Below are 15,837 nucleotides of genomic sequence, written 5' to 3' on the forward strand. Positions count from 1 at the left end.
TATTTATTTTACACAGGAGATTATTCCAATAAATACAATTTTCTATATTAGTGTTCTTCCAAAACAAACAGTGACAAAAAGCCACATGAGAGAGAAATAACGCGTAAGATTAGGATTTTTAAGATTATAATGGTATTTTGGACCATAACTAGCAAACAAATGGTTAGTGCTCTTAAACTCTTATATAAACTTGTAGAATGATGTTTATGTAATTTCCCCTGTTAAAAGTCAAAGAAGTGGTTGGTGAACTTAGGCTGTGCACAATGTGAGTAGGACGGTTTGAAAGTAAAATTATAAATCAAATCGTAAATGTCAAATTAACAAATAATCAAATCGTGATTTGAATAATTTAGGGCAGTTTCAATTTACTAGTTGATTGAATAATATAATATTCTTAAACAGTTATCAAGCATTTCTATAATGTATAACAATAATTTGTATAATATTATATATATATATATATATATATATATAACTATTAATTTATAACAAATTTCACATTTTCAATCTCTTTCACACTCATTTTTATTTTGATATTTCATTAAAGGTTAAAAAAATATATGTATAACTATAGTGAAATGGAGCGATTTCAAAGACGTATTATAAATTTCAAAATTTAATTCACAATTAATAAATGAATCGGTGAAGATTGAGCGATTTTAGCAAATTGAGCGATATTTTATACACTCTTAAGTGGAATAGTGTGGTTATTAGGTGGTAGTCTGATTTACTTTTTAGCTTTTACTTATTTATTTATTTATTTTTGTTGTTTGTTTCCATGATATGACTGGTTAACATGTTATAACGCATTTTTTTTTTTCAAATAAATAAATTTTGATGCTATTACGTATCAGGTAAAATAATTGGTGACCATGTCATATATATTGTAGAAATATTGAGAGTCAATAAAATAAAAATCATACAAACGCCCTTTTTTAGAAGGATGGAAAATAATGTAGTTGAAGTAGTAAAAAATATACAAAATCTTGAAGGGGATAAACTCATATGTACTAATTGTTGATGGGTATACGAGTGATTAATCCAATATATATTTTGATGATACAGTTTGTTCCAGTGAATGGATCGGACAGGTCCACGCTCCTCAGGCCCACGTCCAAATGATCAAGCCCACCGAATAACCTGCAAACAAGTCCAACAGGGAACGGGGTAGTCCCCCAGCGAACCCTCCAACAAACAAGTCAGAAAGAGAAGTAGGGTGTAGAGAGAGATCAGAGGTAGGAAGCTTAATCTTCTTCTTATCTTCAACGTTTGCTTATATCCTTTGATAATCATTTCGCTGTCCCTTCCGACCTGCCCTCTTCGCCGAAAGTCTATACTGTAGCTTATCTTGTTCAGGGTAAGGGGGTCCTGTTCCAACGGAGAGGTATTGTCGTAATAAATGCTGTGATGGGCTGCATTAATGGTGATGTGCAGTGGCAATAACTTTGCAGATTTTTGTCTGCTGATGTGGCTCGCCCTTCACCTGCCATGTGTCTGAATGTCATTGGCTCTTTATGCCATGTTGGATTCCATCTATTCTGGACCTCACCAGCTGGGTTATGTATTGGGCTCCAAGTGATGGGCTTGGGTCGTTTATAGTGATTCATGGCCTTTATGGGCTTATACACGTCAGTAGTCCCCCATTCTCGAGTGCAGCTTTAGTCCAACGAAGGGAATACTAATGAAAAAGATGAGGGTGTTAGGGATTGGCAGGATGGAGGTCGACTGGCAGGGGTGACCGAGAGGGTGAACCGACCTGGAGGTGCTCCAATCGTGCAGGGTGACCGAGTGGAAGGGCCGACCACGAGGAGGGCCGACCGCGAAGGTTGGTCGAGTGGGAGGGTCGACCACGAGGAGGGCCGAGTGTGAAGAGGGCCGACCGCGACGGTTGGCCGAGTGGGAGGGGCGACCACGAGGAGGACTGAGCGCGAGGGGTGACCGAGTGAGAGGGCAGACCACGAAGAGGGCCGAGCGTGAAGGTTGGCCGAGTGGGGGGGTCGACCACAAGGAGGGCCGACCGCGAGGGGTGACCGAGTGGGAAGGTCGACCACGAGGATGGTCGACCGCAAAGGGTGAGGTGGAGGGGCGTGGGGCTCGAGAGGCGGCGTGTCACGTGGTGATTTGAAGTGGAAAAGACAGGGTAAGGGGAGGAGACAGTGGATCGTGGTCGTACACGTGGCAACATCCCGCGGGGAGGGGGGGAGATTAGGCGTTGGATCAGAAATGAAATGATAGGTCATTATGGGTGTTGAAAAGACAGTTTTGGCGAATGTTTTGAAAAATTTTCAAACTAGCAAAAATTAATTGTGACCCTTAGAATACGGGTAAGCCTTGGGCTTTTGGGATTATTAGATTTACCTACTTGTTTGCAAAAAATCAAAACATCCTAAGTGTTAACTCCTTTGTTGCTCACGATACACCTCTGCAACACTTTTTCGATTTCCTTGTACCCGCATCTGAAGCGATTCACAAACATACCATAGAAATGGCCCAAGAAGAAGCTGCGAATACCAGGGTGGATCCGCTTGGTGATAACGATGCAGTGGAGTTAGCGGAGCTGTATAGGACGGAGAGGCAAACGGAGAGGGTGGGTGAGCCAGTGGTACGATCTCATGTCTCCACCATAATGGCAGCTCCGAAGCTAATCAACCAGGTGGAACCGGATCACTGGCACAGGAAGGCTGACAAATCAACGGTTATTGCAGCGGATTTGGAGGCTATTCGCGAAAAATACCAGATGCCTGCTGAAATAGAGTTATTGTTGCCGATGTCGACGGAGAGGCCATCCGACATCAGGCCAGTGGAGTTTGCCCTTTATGAGGAAGCATTGAAGGGAGGATTGAGGCTGCCCCGACCGCAGGTGGTGGTAGATGTCCTGAATCATTTGGAGGTAGCGCCAAGCCAACTAATACCCAATGCGTAGAAGATCGTACTGGCCTGTGCAAGTGCGCGGCCGAAGGCGAACGAAGGGGCGACCATGATAGTAGACGAATTCTTCGTATGTTACAAGGCCTCGGGGCAGCAAGAGACTTGGGTCACTCTGCAGGCAGCAGCAAGGAAAGGGCTGGTGGCGGGGCTGCCGTCATCAATCAAGGGGTGGAGACCACGGTGGTTCTATGTGTTCGCCAGTGGAGGGGTTAGAGTGCGCACCATTTGGAAAGTGCCCACCAAGTCTGTGGAGCCAAAGCTGGGAGCAGCAGCAGAGGAGAGAATAAAGAGAGCGAAGGCGTGGCGGGAGAAGGAGGGGATCAGGTGGGACGAACTCGTTCAACCTTCAGCCTTGTTTGCAGCGGGGTTGGGTCCTCAGCCGAGCGGGGGAGATGTGGGGCGAGCTGAACTGGAGGCAAGGAGGAAAGTGCAGGAGGCTGAGGATAGGGCCATGCTGGCCAAGGCCACGAAATTTAAGAAGGCACAGGAAGACCGACCGCTTAAACCGATCGTGCGGGAGAGGATCCGACAGCGCCCCAAGCCGCTCGGGGGGAAGGACTTAGGCAGTTTTGTGCCACGACCGCCCCCAGTAGATCCTGTGAAGTAGCAAGCGAACAAGGAAGGGGAGGCTCTGAAGAAGAAGAAGAAGAAGAAAAAGAAGAAGATGAGTGCCCCTAAGGGGGCTGCAGATACGCCTGGATCGAAGAAGGCGAAGGCTGGGGGGGAAGACACCCCTATGGTCAAGGAGGCAGAGAAGGGGGCAGTGGAGGAGACCCCAGGAAGGGTGGCTGGCCAAGAAGTGGTGGAGGTCACCCTAGCATTGGAGGTTGTGGAGGTCGCCCCAGCAGTGGTGATCGCCTCAGGGGTCGCGAAAGTCGCCCCCGAAGGGCAAGCAGAAGGTGGGGCAACAGGCCCTGAGCCAAGGGGAGGAGAACAGTCCCAAGGCGGTCTTGCGCCCCAAGGAGAGGGGGTCAGTCTGACGACTGCGATATACCACGCTTGCGCAGTGGCTGGGCGACTAGAGGGAGAAGAGGGCCCTGCCAGGGCAGGAGCAGATCACCTTGTGGGGATTGTGGAAGACACAGCCTTACGCTCAGCAGCCAGATTCAATGAGGCTGAACTGCTGAGGGGGTTATGCTCCGCTCAAATGGAGGTAAGCACCTTAACAGGGGCTCTGCTGAGAAAGGCGGGGGCTGCAAAACTCAAGACAGATGAGGCCAAGGCTCAACTTGCAAGGTTGAAGAAGGAGAGTGTAAACTGGGAGAGTGCCCATGCTGAGTTGCGAGCGGTCAAGTTAGAGTTGGAGAACGAACGCCGCCAGGTTGTGTCGCTCGAGTTCCAGCTGGCTGGCGAGCAGAGGAAGCTGGTGGAGGCCCAAAAAGCCTGCGCGGTCGCGCTCGAACGACATGAAGAGGCGATGACCAGCAATGAAGAGTTGGTTAAGCAGAAGGATGAGGTAGACGTGAAGATTGACAGTCTGCAGAGGGAGCTGGAGGGCGAGCGCGCAAAGGCAATGGAGGAGAGGGAGGGCCTGCAAAAGGAGTTGGAGGAGGAGAGGGCCAAGGCATCTTCTGAGAGGGCGAGCATGCAGAGGGAGTTGGCTGAAGAGAGGGCCAAGGCAGCCTCTAAAAGGGCGACCCTACAGAAGGAGTGGGAGGAAGAGAGGGCTAAGGCGGCCTTTGAAAGGGCGACCCTGCAGAAGGATCTGGACGAAGAGAGGGCCAAGGTAGCCTCTGAAAGGGCGGCATACCCCGATTTGTGCGTTGCAGCAGTAGATCAGTTCAAGGGGTCTGCTGAATTTCAGATGACAGTTGATGCCGCGGTCGCAAGCAGCTTGGCGAGGGAGGAGTCTGGGGGGGCGGGCCCATCGAGGACGACCGCTGGAGGAAGGACTGAGGCGGAAGTGATTAAGAGCTTCCAGCGGTCAGACTTTTATAAACACGAAATGGCTGAGTTCTGGGACAGTGGTTGGAAGATGTTCAAGTGTAAAGCTGAGGAACTGTTCCCAGACTTGAACCTGAGTAGTGTGAAAATCGACGACGATGATGTGGCCCAGACCCCCCTGGATGAGGGTATTGAAGAAGAAGACCTTGTGTCCGGCGAAAATGAGTAATTGAGGAAGAAGAAGAAGACCTTGCACATACATTGTGTGGTTGTTTTTGTTTTGTTTTGTTTGTTTTTTTTTTTTTTTGAATTGCTGTAATGAACTTATGTACAAAGTTGTGAATAAATAAAATTTCAGTTGTGTTTTGCATTTGATTGTTTTTGCATGTGCATATGAAATGGATGAGAATGGTGGCTTGTATGTGGAGCTTGTGTATGAATCATTGTGAAGTGCAAAGTGGAGTTAAACTTGTAAGAAAAACTGAATTTAGGAATTCCTCAAGAGAGAGTGGGATTGAAGTTGTAATAAAAACTCAATGCAGAGTAAAGTTAGGAACTCCTCAATGCAGAGTGAAATTGAACTTGTAATAAAAACTCAGTGCAGAGTAAAGTTAGGAACTCCTCAATGTAGAGTGAAATTTAAAATGTAATAAAATTATAAGTTTGTGTTTGCCATACTGCTCAAGTAGATTAGTGGTTTATGGAGTGAGGCTTGGCTTGTAAGAAAAGAGGCTGACTTGTAAGAGTTTGATTGAGAAGAAAATAACCTGACTTGTAAAGAAAACGTGTAAGAACGTCTTTGGAATTTGACTGAGCAAAGAGTGGTGTAAAGACTGGGAGCTGGAATTGTGACTAAGTGTATCTACTAATTCCACAAGCATGAAGCTTGCATGGATGGCCTTAACCGAGCCCTGCATGCGTGCTCAGTTGGGGCTAAACTATGATTCACTGACGTTGTAAGTAACTCAGTCTGAACCTGAAATTGTGGCGCTCGGTCTTGGCGGAGACTTGTTATGCTTAGGCTGGCTGAGGCTTGATCTGGCCGAGTGCTTCATGCTCAGTCGGGCTGAGGGTTTTTGGCGCACGTCTGGACGAGGATTTTAGTGCTTAGTCTGACTGAGGCTTGTGGTGCTCAGACTGGCTGAGGCTTTTGGTGCTCAGTCTGGTTGAGGCTTTTTGTGCTCAGTCTGGCTGAGGCTTGTTGTGCTCAGTCCTGGCTGAGGCTTGTTGTGCTCAGTCTGGCTGAGGCTTTTGGTGCTCAGTCTGGCTGAGGCTTCTGGTGCTCAGTCTGGCTGAGGCTGTTAATAAGTGCTGCAAATGAAAATGTTATTGAGACAACACACAGATAGCTGAGATATAAAATTGTTGTGATGGACAGTGTAGTCTAGTCGATTAAAGTTTACATTATGTATCAAAAAGAAAATATAACAACTGAGCAATACAACAGTAGGAATTTATTAAAAGTGTTCAGCGTTCCAGGGGTGGGGGAGGTTTCGACCTTCCATGTCTTGAAGTCGGTAGGTACCCGGGCGTGGTCGTGCTTGCACAACGTAATGTCCCTCCCATTTGGCTGCCAGTTTACCCTCAGTCGGATTTTTGGTGGCAAGAGTTGCTTCTCTCAAGACAAGGTCCCTTATAGCGAACTCCTTTGGTCGGACTTTGCGGTTGTAGTGTGTTCTCATTTTCTGTTGGTATGAGGCCAGTCTGACAGCAATGGTCTCTCTGAGTTCTTCAATTAGGTCTAGGTCTGCCCGACGGAGCTCTTCGGTTAGTGCTGGATCCGGATGTAAAATCCTAGGAGTAGGCAGACCGACTTCCACCGGAATAATCGCCTCAGCACTGTATGTTAAGCGGAAAGGGGTTTCCCCAGTGGGAGTCCGAGTTGTAGTTCGGTAAGCCCAGAGTACATTTGGTAATTCCTCAGCCCAAAGTCCCTTAGCAGCTTCTAGCTTGGTTTTGACGATCTTCAGAAGAGAACAGTTGGTGACCTCAACTTGGCCATTGACTTGGGGATGACCGGGGGAAGAGAAACATGGTTGAATCTGGAGGTCTGCACAGAACTTCCTGTATTTGGCGTTGTCGAATTGTTTGCCGTTGTCGGAGATGATGGCTTGAGGGATGCCAAACCTACAAACAATCGACTTCCAGATGAACTTGGTTGTGTTCCGCTCGGTAATAGTGGCAAGGGGTTCTGCCTCTACCCACTTAGTGAAATAATCAATGGCGACAATGGCAAATTTGGTCTGGCCTCGGCTGGTGGGTAAAGGACCAACTAGGTCGATCCCCCATTTGGCGAACGGGTAGGGGCTGCAAAGTGTGATCAATTCAGTAGCAGGAGCATGGGGGATGTTGGCAAAACGCTGACACTTATCACATTTGAGCACGAAGTCAGTCGTATCTTGGTTGAGAGTAGGCTAAAAATATCCAGTGCAAAGTATCTTGTGGGCCAGGGACCTGCCGCCTGAGTGATTGCTGCAGATACTCTCATGAATTTCTTGCATCACATAGGTTGCTTGAGCCGGATTGAGGCACCGCAGATAGGGGCGTGAGAAACCACGTTTGTACAAAATGCCACTAATGAGGATGTAATTGGACGATCGGGCCCTGACTTTGGAGACTAGCTGTTGGTCGTCTGGTAGTTCCCCCGTTGTCAGAAATAGAAAGATGTCCGACGCCCAAGGGATGGACTCATTTTAGAGGAACTGTACTTCGTGCTGGTCGAGGGAATTGGTAGGGTAGGATAGGTATTCGAGGCGAACACCACGGCTGAGGTCGGACTGGTCTGCGGAAGCCAACTGAGCCATCTCATCTGTCTTAGAGTTTTCTGCCCGAGGAATGTGCTTGATGTGGAAGGTATTGAAGAGGCGAACAAGGGGAAGTGCAATATCCCTGTAAGCCCATATTGTGTCCTCCTTGGCATCGAATTCTCCCGTGATCTGTCCGATGATGAGCTGGGAATTGCTGAACACCCGGATGTGGCTGACACCAATATCCCTGGCTAGGCGAAGACCTACTATCAAAGCCTCATATTCGGCCTCATTGTTACTGGCCTTAAACAAGAAACGGAGAGCACATTTGAAATAACCACCCTCAGGGGCGGTGAAGATGAGGCCAGCCCCACTACCTTCCCTACGGGATGATCCGTCGACGTTGAGAGTCCAAGAATAAGGGTCTTTTGGCTCGATGGGAGCTGGTGGGAGTAGAGAGGCAGTGGTTGGGGTAGGATTAGTGAATTCCAGGATGAAATCGGCGATAGCCTGCCCCTTAATTGTTGTTCGAGGCCGGAGAGATGTCAAACTGGCTGAGTTCCACTGACCATTACATGAGTCTGCCGGAAAGTTCTGGTTGCTGCATGACCTTCTTCAAAGGTTGGTCGGTGAGGACCACTATGGAGTGGGCTTGGAAGTAAGGACGAAGTCGTCTGGAGGCAGTGACCAAGGCCAAGGACAATTTTTCTAACAGTGGGTAGTTCTGCTCCGCTCCCCTGAGGGCCCGACTGATGTAGTAGACCGGTCGTTGGATAGAGCCGTCTTCCCTGATAAGAGCTGCACTGACAGCGGTGCTTGATACGGCTAAATAGAGGAAGAGGGGTTCACCCGTGACTGCCTGTGAAAGGAGGGGGGGTTGGCCATGCACTGCTTTAATTGTTGAAAAGCCTCTTTGGATTCAGCCGTCCATTCAAAAGTTTGCCGAAGAACTTTGAAGAATGGTAGGCACTTATCCGTTGCGCGGGAAATGAAGCGGTTGAGGGCTGCAACTCGGCTAGTGAGTCTTTGAACCTCCTTAACCGTTCTGGGTGACTACATCTCGATTAAGGCCTTTATCTTTTCAAGGTTAGCTTCAATGCCCTGCTGACTGACCATAAAACCCAAAAACTTCCCAGATCCTACGCTGAAGGCGCACTTCTCTGGGTTGACCTTCATTTGGTACTTGCGTAGGGTGGCGAAGGTCTCTCGCAGGTCTGTTAGATGATCAGTGGAGAGTTTGCTCTTGACTAGCATGTCGTCGACATATACTTCCATATTCCGACCTATCTGGTGATGGAAAACGGTATTGACCAACCGTTGGTAGGTGGCCCCAGCGTTCTTCAATCCGAATGGCATCACACGGTAGTGGTAGGTACCTCGGTCGGTAATGAAGGATGTATGTTTCCGATCGGACGGGTGCATCAGGATTTGGTTGTAACCAGAGAAAGCATCTATGAAGCTGAGCATTTGATAACCGGCCGTGGCATCGACCAGCAGATCTATGCGGGGAAGAAGATAACTGTCTTTGGGGCAAGCTCGGTTCAGGTCAGAGTAATCGACATAGAGTCGCCATTTGCCATTGTTCTTGCGGATTAGGACCACGTTTGACAACCATTTAGGGTTGTCCACGTTTTTGATAAATTGGGCCTCAAGGAGCTTGTCAACCTCTGCGGCTATAAGAGTATTGCGCTCCGGATGAAAGATGCTCTGCTTCTGGCGGTAAGGTCGGAAATGGGGTTCAATGCTGAGGCGGTGAGTTATGAAAGAGGGGTCAATGCCTGGCATGTCTGAATGAGTCCAGGAAAATACATCATTGTGCTCGGTCAGAAGGGCAATAAGGTCGGCCTTAGCTTGGGGAGATAGTTGGCTGCCGATCTTGGCAGTTTTCACTGGGTTGGTGGGATCGATGAGAGTCTCAATGAGCTCCTCCATCGGTTCTCCTCTGACTAGTTCGTCCTCATCTCGGACGTCAAGTCCTTCAATGATCATGGCCTTTTTCAGCTTGACTTCCTTGAGTGAGGCGACATAACATTCCTTGGCTACGGTATGCTCTCCCCTTACTGTCTCGAGGCCCAGGTCGGTAGAGAACTTTATGGCGAGGTGGTAGGTTGAAGTGATAGCTTGGAAAGCGTTGAGGGCGGTGCGACCAAGGATGATGTTGTAGGCAGAGGGACAGTCGACCACAAGGAAAGTGAGCAACTTGGTAGTCTGCCGTGGGTATTCGTCGATGGTGATGGGGAGATCGATGGAGCCGATGGAGGTCACCTGGTCGCTAGTGAAACCGACCAAAGGGGTTTGGAGGGGAGACAGACTTTCCTCCCCAATCTTGAGTTGGCGGAAGCAGTTGAGGAATATGATGTCTGAAGAACTGCTGTTGTCGATGAGAACCCGTCTGACCTTATAGTTGGAGAGGAGGGCAGAAATGACAAGAGGGTCGTCATGAGGATAACAGATGTCTGTACAGTCGGCGTCCGTGAAGGTGATGGGCTCTGTCCACTGCTTGGGCTGTTTGAAGGGTCGGTCTACCGTGGCAACTGCTTTGTCTGAGCCTTGCCTTATCTTTCTGAGTTCTGCAGTCTGAGCTGAGCGGGATGGTCCCCCACAAGCAAGGCCACCTGAAATGACTCGAATTTCACCAACTGGCGGAGGGGGATTACCTGGCGGCCGAGGCTGTTGTGGAGGGCGATCATGGCCTTGGTTAGGTTGGGCTAGGTGCCGGGGTGGGGTGCGCCGGCGGTTGTTTCTGAGGGGCTCGGTTCTTTGCCTCTGCTGAGGGTGGGTGTCCGTGAACTAGCTGAGACGCCCTTGACGTATTAAGGTCTCGACCTGATCCTTGAGGTTGATGTAGTCATCAGTGTTATGGCCATGGTCCTGGTGGAAACGACAATGTTTAGACTGGTCTTTCCGATTAGAAGGGGTCCATGAAGGTAGAGGCCATTTGAGGGGGTAGTCCCGTTGGATCTGGTTGAGGACTTGTTCCATGGGAGAATTAAGGGGGGTGTACCGCTAGAACCGACCGAGCGGTCGGGCTGGTGCCGACCGGTCAGCGCGGGGAGGTCGGTCTGTATAGTGGGGTGTTTGGCTATTATACTAGGTGTTTCTGGGTTCTGAATCTTTTCTCTTTTCTCTGAGGGTCGAGTTTTTAGCTATTGGATCTTGCCGGGCGGCCATCATTCATGTATTTCTGGGCTTTGGAGAGTAGGGCTTCCATGGAGGTCGGGGGATTTTTGGAGAGGGAGAAGAGGAAATCAAACGATCGTAGCCCGGCCATAAAAGCCGTGAGGATGACCTTGTCATCGTTTTCCGTTACTTGCAAGGCTTTGGTGTTGAAGCGGGTAACGAAACTACGCAGCGACTCCCCCTCGGTCTGACGGATGTTGAGGAGTTGGGTTGCCGGGCGGCGTTGGCGCTGGGCTCCAATGAAATGGCTAAGGAAGGAGTCTCTGAGGTGCTGGAAAGTGGAGACAGAGTCTGCTGGTAACTGGCTGAACCACAGTCGAGCTGACCCCTTCAGTGTCACAGGGAAAGCTCGACACATGATCTCGTCAGGGAAGGCGTGGAGGATCATGAGGGTTCGGTAGGTCTCCAGATGGTCGACTGGGTCCGTCGTACCATCAAAAGAGTCAATGGTGGGCATCTTGAACTTGGCGGGCAGAGGTTTGTCCCGGATGGAGGCAACAAATGGTGAGTTTGCCGTGGTAGAGGGTTTATGCTGAATGTTCTACATGACCCCTTGGAGTTAGAGCTTCATTGCTTGGAGTTTAGCGTCCCAGAGGGGAATGTTGTCACCATGGTCAGTCAATGGGGGCTAGACGCTGCTGGCTTCCCCTTCAGGGGCTGGTGCCACGACCGACGGGTATGGGGGTAGAGGTGGTAGATTTATATGTAGGGGAGGAGGTTGTAAACCTTCCAAGTTGGGTGGATAGGGTTGCAGAACAGTATGGCTCGGGGCTCTTTCTTGGCTGAGTGGAATATCTGGAGGTGGTGGAGGAGGCATCGAAAGGTTTCTTTGGAGTAAAGCATTTATCAGGGCCTGGTTTTGCTCGGCCATGCGGTTAATGCTGTTGGTAAGCTCGATAAAATACTGCGGTGGGTTGTTTGGATTGGGGGGGTCGGCTTGATGATCGACAGCATTATTGTGAGAAGCCATGGATCTAGTCGTGACCATACACTTTGATGGGTAGGAGGAAAAGGTTGTTGGGATAGGGTCTCCGGCGACAATGAGCACAACTGGCGCGCGGAGCGAAGTCGTTCCCACAGATGGCACCAACTGATGATACAGTTTGTTTTAGTGAATGGATCGGACAGGTCTAAGCTCCTTAGGCCCACGTCCAAATGATCAAGCCTACCGGATAACCTGCAAACAAGTCCAACGGGGAACGGGGTAGTCCCCCAGCGAATCCTCCGACGAACAAGTTAGAAAGAGAAGTAGGATGTAGAGAGAGATCAGAAGTAGGAAGCTTAACCTTCTTCTTGTCTTCAACGTTTGTTTATATCCTTTGGTAATCATTTCGCTATCCCTTCCGACCTGCCCTCCTCGCCGAAAGTCTATGCTGTAGCTTACCTTGTTCAGGGTGAGGGGGTCCTGTTCTGATGGAGAGGTGTTGTTGTAATAAATGCTGTGATGGGCTGCATTAATGATGATGTGTAGTGGTAATAACTTTGCAGATCTTTGTCTACTGTTGTGGCTCGTCCTTCACCTGCCATGTGTCTGAATATCATTGGCTCTTTATGCCATGTTGGATTCCAGCTGTTCTGGACTTTACCAGCTGGGCTATGTATTGGGCTCCAAGTGATGGGATTGGGTCGTTCATAGTGATTCATGACCTTTATGGGCTTATACACGTCATATTTAATAACTGTTAAAAAGTTTATTTTATAAGAAAAATATCAAATAAATCTTATTTTTCTAATGAAATTCCCATTAAATTCTATTAACACGTGAATCAACTCCTTCATCATCATAATGTTAATACTAAATAAAAATTTCATTTGAAAAATATGACTTATTTGATGTTTTCCTTATTTTATATACATTAAGTAAATAAATATTCATATAAATTAGAAAATTTGATTACAATTTTTTGAAAAATTTAGGGGGCTCGTTAGCCCCTTTGCCTCCCCTACTAAATTCATCCATATATGATAGTAAAGTGACTTTGTCTGAAAACAAATGACAATTTTATTTTTTAGATAATTAAAAATAATAAATAAATAAATAGTGGGTGACGATTTGAAGATGAAATTTGTTTGAGTAAAGCATCTTGACAAATTATGAGATGGTAGCTTGGTTCTCATGCTTTAAACAACAATGGTAGGTGGTTTGTGGTTTGAATTTTCAATGCTAGGTGATCTGAATTTTCTTGGCTCGAATGACTCGAATGTCTCGAATGTTTCAAAACGACGTCATTTTGAGTGTAAAACGACATCGTTTTGACATATTCAAACCATTCAAACCACATAAATTCAGACCACCAAGCATTTTCTTTTTTTAAAATTAAAAATAAAACTAGCATAGCAAAACTCAATTCACATCACAATAATAGCATTATAGAAAGATCTGTAAGTTCTCCCATCCGTTTCTTAATTAATATTATTAAAGCAAATACTAAAACGAAAACCACCACCATTATCCAAAGCTCTACTAGTTCAACTTGGATTTGAAAGTGGTAAATTCAAAGACTGAAATGACCTGACTGGAGTTTTGACTAAACTAAACAAACACCCAAGCTGTTACATTCCTCCATAGAGAAGACAAGAGATTTAACAAACAATACAGCCTAGCCATAGGCTAGCTTTCTCTCCTCCCCCCAAAGGGTAGAGTAGAGATATTTATTTGTTTTGGTTGGTGTCTACGTTGTAGACGAGACGAGACAAGGCGTTGCATTGCATCAATCAACATAGCTTGGTGCAGAAGCACCGGTGACGGACGCCTCTGCATTTGCCACCAGAAAAACCTTCGTTCCTGCAAACCAGAGCACAATTGTGGTCCCTCACACACGGACCCTTGAACCCATGGCTCTTCGACTCACAAATTCTCCCCTCTACTGCTTTCATAATCTTCCCCTCATCTGCTTTTCAAATAAAATAACCAAAACAAAACAAAATACAAAGTAAGATATGTAGGTTGTTTTTCTAGTGCCGCTGTATTTAAATCATGGATTTTGATAATAATTTAAAAGGAGAAATGAAAAAAAAAAAATTATTAACTTATATATTTCAGTCACATCCTTTTTTTTCTTTCCAAACCTTTTATTCATATCTATTATTCAAACACAATCTAAATGTAAATGTAGTGAAATATGCATTTATGAGGAACTAGCCTAGCTAGTGATGATCAATTATATATTCTATCATATTGAAATGAAATTTCAAATCATCTTATGAAAAGTTAATAAGTTCATATGGAATCCTTCTTAGATTACACTACATACACTACATAGGAAAAATAATAAAAAAAAAATTAGATTAAACATGTAGAAAGAGAGAGACTGAAAGTCTTTACGAGATGACAAGAGAATAAGCAGCAACAGCAAGAAACGGAAAGCCTTTCTCTCCATGCCCTCCTCCTCAGATCTTTTATGATCTTTCACTCCAAATGACTTATGCAGATTGTCACCGCTATTATAACCGTGTACTTATGTTTGTATATTTATATATAGGAAAAAGAGTGACGCACACCCACATAGAGCATTTCCGATATTAGTAGACATTTTAACTATTTAAACATTATTATAAAGTATATATTTTATTTTGTTTATCAATTATTTCATGTTTTGACTCCAACTATGCTATTTATTTTAACTATTCATCCAAGTATTATTAATTTTATAAAATGTCAGATCAGCAACAAAAATGGAGAGAAATGATTCTAATGGTTAAATACTTTTTGCCTAACTTTTGAAGGCTAATTACATGTAGTTAGTGAATGTGAGTTGAACTAAAATGCCTAATTATATGATTAGTGTATTGGAGTTCAAAAAAAAAATTATACTAGACATTTTAACTAACAAGCATTATATACCTTTCAAGTGAAAAGAGTGACTAAGACCTATAAAAAATTCTTTGCTAGTTTTATTCATGAAGGAAAATCTGCGAGTAGTCATATTCCCTAATTACGAGTCTCGTCTAGAAAATTTTTTGCCAATTGAAAAACTATCAGAGTTTTTTAATATTATATCCATACTCCATAGCTCTAACTATGGCTACTTAAGAGAGAATAACAGAGGGAGAAATTTTTTTACAAGAGATTTTTACGTAAACTCATATACCATTAATACATATAATATAAATGTTTTTTTCTATATCAAATATATAAAGATTCTCTCTTGATAGAGGTGGAGCTGTAGTCTCCCACAACAACTCAAACATCTTCCAAAAGATAATATCTGACATGGGTAAGCCCATGAAGATTATAGCCCATTATTCAGGGCCCAATACATATCTCAAATACTAGAGCCCAGCACTGCTGAAGCCCCATGTAGCAATAAGAACCAATGACATCAAGACACATGGCAAGAGAAGGGCAAACCACGTCAGCAGACAAAGATCTGCAAAGTTATTGCCACGGCACATCGCCATTAATGAAGCCCCCTTACAGCATTTATTGCGATAATCCCTCTCCGTCAGGACAGCACGGCCTCACCCTGAACAAGGTAGGCTACAACATAGACTTCCAGCCAAGATGACAGGTCGGAGGGGACAGCGAAATGATTACCAAAGGATATAAGCAGACGTTGAAGACAAGAAGAAGGTTAAGGCTTTTCTATCTCTAATTCATCCATATACTCCACTTCTCTTTCTAACTTGCTCGTCGGAGGGTTTGTTGGGGGACTATCCGTTCCCCGTTGAACTCTTGTGCAGGTTCTCCCGTGGGCTTGATCATTCGAACATAGGCTTGAGGAGCGTGGATCAGTCCGACCCGTTCCACTTGGAACGAACTGTATCAACAATATCTTAATTATCTTATTTATTAAATATGTGAATTATTAACAATTCATGTGACGCTCCATGCGTAATGAGTCGGGTCAAAATTCGACCCAAATTCCAACAATTCATAATAAATTAGTTATCAAATTTTGATTTATCACACACTCAATTATATAAGATCTAATTCATTTGTCATATTTTAAAGAAAAATGCTGTAAGTTACAAATTTTCTACCAAATAAATGATTAAATGTTTCACATGGGTGTGGAGTCTACAAAATTGTGTATCCCAGATTCATATAAGACATTTGATCATTTATTTGGTAAAAATTTAAGTATCCCCAACATTA

This window comes from Camellia sinensis, chromosome 10, assembly GCF_055761805.1.
Source record: "Camellia sinensis isolate YWXY chromosome 10, ASM5576180v1, whole genome shotgun sequence".
Classification (NCBI taxonomy): Eukaryota; Viridiplantae; Streptophyta; class Magnoliopsida; order Ericales; family Theaceae; genus Camellia; species Camellia sinensis.